Source organism: Cyphomyrmex costatus, unplaced genomic scaffold, assembly GCF_001594065.2.
Source record: "Cyphomyrmex costatus isolate MS0001 unplaced genomic scaffold, Ccosl1.0 scaffold54, whole genome shotgun sequence".
In the NCBI taxonomy this organism is placed as follows: Eukaryota; Metazoa; Arthropoda; class Insecta; order Hymenoptera; family Formicidae; genus Cyphomyrmex; species Cyphomyrmex costatus.
Genome location: NW_017279615.1, coordinates 28,352 through 35,372, shown reverse-complemented (window position 1 = coordinate 35,372; position 7,021 = coordinate 28,352).

The following is a 7,021-nucleotide window of genomic DNA, read 5'->3' as shown; positions in this document are numbered from 1 at the left end:
AAATTAAAAACAAATAAAAAATATGGAGTGTAAAATCCTACCGTGGCCTCCCCGTGGCGCACTCTGGGGTCGTAATATATTTCACCAGCAAATAACGGAGGTTAGGGTATCCATAATTAAATGTCGGCAATATTTGTTACATATTTTTTCAGGTATATAAAAAATATATATGAAAAAAATATTTAAAAAATGATTTAAAAATATTATATAACGAAAGAGAGTGAAAAACGGCGAAAAGGAGTGCGGAGGGGGAGGTGGGGGAGGGGAGGAGGGAGAGGTGGAGGGAGTACGGTGGGTTGAGGTTGGTGGAGGTGTGAGTGAAATTCTTATTATCATTAGGTACACATTGAATAACTTCTATTGCACATAACGCCCTCTAGAGGCGCCATTCAAGCGAAATATTGCACAGTTGTACTCTACTCGGCAAGACCTTTCCAACGATATATATCTTGTATCAATTCGCGATTATCACTTTGGCCACTTCCCTTGTCAGACCGATTGTCAGTTCCATAAGATCCCCGACATACGATCTCTCATGATTCCTAGCTCGCGAATTACAACCCTTGACAGGAAGGACGGAGTCGCACATCACCAACTCAACGGACTTCATACGGAAAATTTAAAAAATCCGTCTACACTCTGAAGATATATTGATAAGTTTCGATGTAGAACGTCCTTCACAAATGTCCCAATAAAAGATACTGTAGATATTATTAAAACCTCACATAAAATCCCAAATAATATTATCCCTTTAATAGAGCACCGTCTAACAATTACATATTTCTTCTATAATGACCAATTCTACGAACAGAAGTCTGGAGCGTCCATGGATTCCTCTATTTCTCCCTTGGTAGCAAACATCTTCATGGAACATTTCGAAGAAGAGGCCTCCGAAAGGCAACTAACAAGCCAGAAATTTGGTTCCGATATATAGACGACGCATTTGTGATTTGGAGACACGGAAAAGACAAACTCGACAAATTCCTAAACTTTCTCAATAACCAACATGCTAACATCCGATTTACTATGGAAATAGAAGAGAATGGTGAACTTTCCTTTTCGGATGTACGTCATAAAGAAGACGGACAACACATTAGCCCATCAGGTATACAGGAAGCCAACACACACGGACAGATACTTACATGCGGAGTCACACAACCATCCAGCTCAAAAAACAGTCGGTTATATACTCACTCCTACACAAAGCTGTGAGCATCTCTGAAAAAGAACATCTACAAACAGAACTCAATCGTTTGAAGGAAACCTAACAGCGGGACGGATATAATATGAAGGATGTAAATAAGACAATTAGCAAACATAGGAGTGGGACAAAGAAATCAGACTCAGAAAAATCACAGGAAGAAAAAAAATCTCTCGTTCCTCCCATATAAGTATAAAGGGAACAACAGACCGAATCGGTAGGATCTTGAATAAACACAACATCCGGACCATTTTCAAGCCCCCAAGGAAGATCGAACAAATCTTGAGAAACCCTAAGAACCAGAGACCTCCACTCAGTTCCGCAGGAGTGTACAAAATACCCTGCTCCTACGGGAAAGTGTACATCGGTGAAACCGGAAGAACGGTCAACACACGGATGAAAGAACACCAACGGGATGTCAGGTTAAAACACATCACACAATCAGCTTCGGCAGAACATAGCATTGAGACAGGACATCGAATACTATTCGACAAAACGACAACTATTGCTACAACAACATCATATTTCCCGAGGACGCACAGAGAGGCCTTGGAAATACAGAAACACCCAGACAATTTAAACAGAGGCTCAGGCTATAATGTAAGCAGGAAGACTCCCCTCTCGACAGGCCAAAGAAGTACTCCTTCTCCCACCCCCCAACATACACCCCCTCCCCTTCCAACAGCATCTACATAAAAGGAGTCCCTAGAGTAGCGGCTCAGTATTAGCGCAATCCTTGCTCTGATGACGTGAACAGCATGGTTCACGAAACGTTGGCATTAATAATGAAAAAAGACACGGTGATAACCCGCAAACCTTCTGGTATACTAGCTGTTTACTTATTGTTAGTATTATTTAAGAGGAGCTTTGCTTTGCCTAAAGCAAAGCTCGAACTCTAACGAAATCGCCAAATGTCGCTGTTTTACAATACATCGGCATATCTTTTACATGCTACCCAATTAATATCTCACGCAGACAGTGATGCATGCAGTCGCATTACCTGTCAATTTTCGTATCGTAAATTCGTTGCGATAAAATGTCTAAGTATAATTCTAAGCACTCGACGCTGTTTCTTCACACAAACTACATGCCTGTGAACTACTATTTCTTAAGTACAGATTGCGCAGCTTTTATATGAAACAAATGTTGTTGCGATGTGAAATGACGTGACAGCTTTGGAGTACCATATTGGACTAAAAAAGGGTAAAGAACTCAATTTTGAAAATTAGTATAAAAATTAGTATAAGTAGTATGGCTCAATGATTTAAATAATATATGTAGAAGGGTTACGAGCCAGATATCCAGTAATCAGGGTTGAGGTGCTGAAGGCTCCGCCCCTCTGGTGCTTCGGGTGCCTTGCTCAGGGCCACGTTCAGCACAGGTGCCCGTCCGTAGTGGATAGGTGCCTCTGCTGTTTTAATTGCGGCGAACCGGACCATGCGGCGGTTAGAAGAGGCCCCGATGCCCGGTGTGCATCGAAAAGGGTCTCAAACCGGATCATAGACCGGGATCAGCTGCGTGCAGGCCCGTAGCGCCTGCTCCATTGAAGATCAGGAGCAGGCGGTCTCCTTCGAGGGACCGACAGCAGGGAAGGAAGAGCGAAGAAGATGATCGGAATATTGTGCGCATGCCGCATACAGCCTTGTCCCCCGAAACGTCGCCGGAGGGGCCGGCGACGAAGAGATCGAAGACGGGAGGCGATGCTCCTCCACCGGACCTCTTGGCTTTAGAGCCAGGGGTGGTGCTGGAGGAGATATCGTTGACCTCCGAGGGATGGTCTCTCCCTGGGTGGGATCCCCGTAAAAATCCCCGGGTCAAAGGGTCTTCCTCTCATGATGAGGGAGCCCAGTTCGGAGCCCTGACTTTGCCGGAGGAAGCTGGCTCTGACAGTTGCCCTCCGGAGAGCAAGGAGCCTCGGGTCGTTTCCACCTACGGGGACTCCGGCGTGCCCATGGAAGAGGGCGGAGACTACCTTCCCCGTCGTTACGTTGTGCAGTGGTGCGGCTAAGCCGGACCTAGGCTAGGGGGAGACGGGGGTGGTTCCGTGACAAGTGATCCGGTCTCTCCCTCACGCCGGGAATGATGGCGGAGGGGTTTTAGTTGGTAGGCGCCGTCGGTTAGGTTCGCCTATCCGGCGGTGAATCCAACACTACCCGGGGATGGTTCCCCCGAGTGTTTTTGGAAGATTTCCCCTTCGATAATAATAAAAAAAGAAGATATCCAGTAATAAAATATTTAATAATTTTGAAAACATTTTACATAAAACTAGAAATAGAAGTTTACATAGAATTAAAAAATTGTAAACAATAATTATAATAACATAAACGCAAACAAAAGTTAGACAAAGAACTAAAGTATAAACCATAAAATATGACAATTATAAACAGATGTTTCGACCTCGCTTAGGTCATTTTCAATATTTAATAAGATAATAAACGTATAAATATTTAAAATTATGCAGTACATATACAATTTTTTCTCAAAAAACTAAAATATGAGATGGTTGTATTTTAAATAATGTATTTCGCCGCAAATAGGTATCATTATTGCGAGTATAGTAAAATAGTTGTGTAAGTGTTACCAGTTTTATGAGATTATTCAAGAGGTGTCAAGTCAATGGATAAAATTATCTTCTCTTTTTCTTCATTGTTAGTTCCCGATTTTCATTATCCCGTGCATGCAGATTTTTCTTTATCATTACCACTCGCGTGGTCTTGCCTACCGACCTCAGAGCTTCCGCACCCTTCCGTGGCGCTACTCGAATCTGCGGGGCCTTGCATGCGGCCCTCTGTTATGTGCTGTGTTTTGTCAAGAAACAGTTAGTTACGTTATGAACGTGCTCTTTGTACGATCGTTGTCCGGTCTTGAGCCGGTTATTGTAAGACTTGATTATGTTACGACCATAGACTTATAAGATAGGAGCGTTCATACGAGAGAAGCTGAAGACTTGATAGAAAGAGAGAGAAATAGTCGCGGAGTAGTTCTCTTATTTTCTAAATTGATTGGTCGTCGCGGCAGGTCGGGGAGTAGCCGAGAGCAACGAAGATAGATATCCGAGAGTATTAAGTTGACTGACATGAGAGCGAGAGCTTCGGCGGATTGTAGCGGATTATTGATTAATTTACAAAAGTTGCAATTTTATAATGGTACGGTCTTGCTGCACTTGCAAGTCAGAACATGGAATTCGAAAAGATGTTTCTTTCCATCGGTGAACAATTTCATTACAGTAAAACGTAACATTTGTATAGGTTAGGTGTATTTTAAGTAAAGTAAATAACATCAATTTCTCATTTTTTTGCAATTGATTAAGAATATTCTGTTTCTCGCATGCAATGCATTTCAGCTTTAATACTTCTATACCTTTTTAATACTTTCTGTTATATGTACCTTATTATTTTTATATAAAAATTTTATACATATACAAATTATATTAAAGTTTATTATCTACATATTTCTATAAGTGTGTATGTAATATATATAAGCGTGTATGTATAATAATTAAATGGTTATTATTATGAATTTTTATTTTCTCATACAAAACAGTAAAAATTATATACCTCCGAGTAGGTCATTTAATATTTCTATAGAATTTATTTTAATTTACATATTTTCAAAAAATTAACCTTCAGCGTAAACTATTGCTGTATTTCTATTTTCGAATAATAATTAAAAAATATTATATCTTTGCAAAAAACTTGAATTTATAACCTCTCAGCACACGAACCAAAAGTTATGACATTACGCAATACGCTCGAGCTGATTGGTCCCCTACCGCTCACTGTGAAAGAGAGAAACACAACTATGTCTGGAGTAGAGCTGTCCTTCAATGTTGTTTTCAACTTCTCACGTATGAACGCTCCGTTTATCTTATAAGTCTATGGTTACGACGCAATTAAAGTATAGTTTAACAGAAGCATTTGTTATTACGTGACGTCCTGCATAATCAGCTACCACAAGGTAACAGCCAAGAAATACAAATCTCCGTCCATGAGCAAACAGCGTTTCACTTAACGCAAAACGGGAAACAAGTCTCTTTATCTAACATTCATTGTTGGATAGTTCTTCATTGTAGCAAGTCTCATGGTTAGTGTATCAATATTTTAAAGTCATTCCCATGAACAAAATTAGTGAAAATGTAATGTGGAACTACAAATGTACAATATAAAATAATTGAAGTTATACTACACAATACATATTCAGATACCACATAAATTCACATTCGTTCAACATACAGAGTGTCATTAATCAAATGAATCAGCTATCAAGGACAAGTACAGTATACCGAACTGAGTAGAAAAGTCTTGTACCATTTTGCAGTTTACGCAATATTTAACGAGATATTAGACCTTAAAGATAACCGAATAAACGCGTTCGTCCGGCCTACTACTACCGAATATCCGCCATCGTTAGCTTGGCGCGCGAGGAGTGGGGAACGTCTCGCGCCGCGCACACCGCCGCGAGCCACTAAACTCGGACGACACGCCTCAGACCATCCCCGCGCCTTGCGACCCGCGTGTGTAGAGAGCGATTGAGAAGCGTACACGCTTGGCAGTAGTAGGACGGACGAACGCGCTTATTCGGTTATATTTAAGGTCTAATATCTTGTTAAATATTGCGTCAACTGAAAAATTGTATAAGACTTTTTGACTCAGTTCGGTATACTTTACCTGTCCTTGATAGCTGATTCACTTGATTTATGATACCCTGTATATAAATACCTATTTTATATGAAAATGACTTCAATAAATTAAATTCAATCCAGTTATTAAATTGTGAAACTTAATTTTTCAGACAAGCGATGTGGACAGATGTTTTCATATAGAGACGGTATAAACTAATGACTTTCATAGAAACATATTAGAGAAGGAGATTGTAAAAGGAGATAGAATATTGTAGGAGAAAAGGAAGAAAAGGAGAAGGGGAAATTATGAGGGAGAATGAGATTGTATTATTTGGAATAGGTGTCTGGCAAATTTTCGGTATCATTCTGTCTATTTATGCCATGTTTTTACTTTTTTATGTGTATCATTTCAGATATTAGTCTTTTATTATAAGAAGCTTCATTACCTAAAATTTTTACTTCATTTCACTTAAAATTGTGATTCAAGTTTATGCGGTGGTTAAATATGACTGATGGAGAACCTGTTCTTCTTTTAATGTCTGAAATGTGCTCATTTAATCTAGTACTTAATTTTCGTTTTGTTTGTCCAACGTAGCTTGCATCACAATTGTCACAGGAGATTTTATATACAACATTTTGATTAGATAATAATTAAAATTGATCTTTGCCTTTCTTTATGAAACTTTTGAGTGTATTTGGTATGGAGTAAGCTAGTTTACATGTGAATTTGTTAGTAATGGGTAAAAAACTTTCAGAAATAGATTTTACATAAGGTACTGAGAAAAACTTATTTTTAACATTAGTATTATTATTATGTAAAAAGTTGTTATTATGTATTGTGACGTGACACTTTGTGTCAGTCACTCGTGAGTGCATTAGCACGGAGATCCTGTGTCCTCTAAGCTCGAAGGGCGAGGGCACAAGCGAGCGTGCCACATTTATATTTCTTTGTATTTTTTAAATAAAATATTTAGTTATTTTCAGACCTTTTAAGAACGATTTTTAGTCACATTTGCGCGTGAGCGGTGGTTGCGATAGGGCCTTGTATTCTAGCCGTCTCACTTACGGAAGGAAGAAAGAAAACGTCGTCGAAGAGGCCAGAAATCATCTGAGAGGATCCAGATTGTGCCATCGAGGAGCGCGGTACACGCAGGTCGTATTGCTCTGTAACCTCTGCTAATTTTGATATTATTTGGTGA